This window comes from Triticum dicoccoides, chromosome 5B, assembly GCF_002162155.2.
Source record: "Triticum dicoccoides isolate Atlit2015 ecotype Zavitan chromosome 5B, WEW_v2.0, whole genome shotgun sequence".
NCBI classification, from domain to species: Eukaryota; Viridiplantae; Streptophyta; class Magnoliopsida; order Poales; family Poaceae; genus Triticum; species Triticum dicoccoides.
Window position 1 is genome coordinate 587,849,745 of NC_041389.1, and position 1,723 is coordinate 587,851,467.

The window sequence follows — 1,723 nt, forward strand, 5'->3', positions numbered from 1 at the left end:
TCACGTGCCACTGCGGCTTCCGCGACCTCCTTGTTGCCATCCACGATGGCAGCCTCGGCTTGGCCCCAGGCCGCCCTGATGGACGAGTCGGCCTAGAGCCACCCCGAGATCAGCTCTAGGCGCCCCGTCGCCGCACACCCGTCAGCACCTTGAAGATCAGCCCGGAGTTGGTCTAGCGCGGCGTAGGCCTCCTCCAAAGTGTTGGGCCTGGCAGAGGAGCTCTAGTTCACCGGCGTGAGAACCCGGGGAGGAGGTGGCACTGGCGCCTGGACTGGCGCTATCGCGACAACAGCGAAGGTGGGGGGCTCCGGGGCCTTCGCGCCCTCTGTGGGCGCGTCAGGAACCGACGCCCCCGGACTTTGCTATGTCGCAGGAGCGGCATCCTCCTTCTTCACCCTGGGGGCTAGCCTGGCCGTCAGGAGAATGACATCGTGAGCACGATGTCATGACAGAAAGGCAAGGATGAGGTAAGGTACTTACTCGTCGTCGGTGATGTATGCTCTTTTCCTGCTCAGGATGGCGGCGCCCCCAAGCTTCTGCAGCAAGGGCCTTGCCGCGGCCGGAGGCCCAGCTGGATGCACGACGGGAGGCCCCGGAGCGGCAGGGACAGGCGACGAGGTGAGGGCGCTGCACTGAGGCCGTGTCGACCGTTTCCCCCTTCGGGGCCTCGCGGATCAGCCTCCGCAGCGGGGTCCTCCCGTACCTCGTGACGACTCCGGTGGGGCGTGGGGATCCCCCAACCAAGCCTTCCCCAGCATCGTCATCGTCAGGAAGATCTCGGAGGAGCTCACTCTGCCCCAGAAGAGAAGTCTCCCCATCCCTTCCAGGGTCGCCTCCGAGTCCTCTTCCTCTTATGCGCCCTCTACGGAGACCTCGCCGGAGGACACCGGCACTGGGGAGTCGGGAGGCCCGGACAGTACAAGCCCCCGCTCGTTGAAGACCGACATGGTGGCGGCCAGCTCCGCCCTGTCGTCGTGGCGATACAGTAGAAGGTGGGCCATTGGGAGGCCGCCTAGATCCTTCCCGAGCAAGATCTGCACGGCCTTGCCCAGCTCCTTGCTCGTCGGGTCCCCTCGGCACAGCCGTACACTACTAGGGAAAAGCCTATACACAGAGGTATAGCAGTAGCGCTGGTTAAAATAGGGTGCTACTGCTACTTTGTAGTAGCGTGTTCCAGAAAAGCGCACTATAGCTACAACTATAGCAATAGCGCGTGTGCAGCAAAAAGCGCTGCCACTATAATTCCCACCGTGTTGGTGGTAGGCTAGGAATAGTAGTAGCGATTCCGCGTAAAGTGCGCTACCACTATGGTCATTGTTGCAGCGTGTTTCCTGCATAGAGCGCTACCTCTAAGAAAGAAAAGAAAAATGAAAAAATAGAAAAGTAAATGAAAATGAAAGAAGTAGGAAACAGAGAAATGAAAAAAAGAAAATGTAAGGATAAACAAAAGAAATAATTGCTTCCTGTAGCAGTAGCGTGTCCTGCTAAAAAGCGCTATAGCTAACTTAGCTATAGCGCGTTTCCGAAACAGCGCTACTGCTAGTTCGACTTAATCACCCGCGGGCTCAACATTTTGCTAAGTCCTCCTTTCCCCCCTCTCCCCCCTGTTCCCCCAACTCCTGTGTCGCTGCCGCTCGAGCCCGAGCCTGCCCTCACCGCCGCCGCCCGAGGACGCCGTCAACCTCACCGCCGCCGCTCTCGACCTCACCGTCGCCGCCCTCGA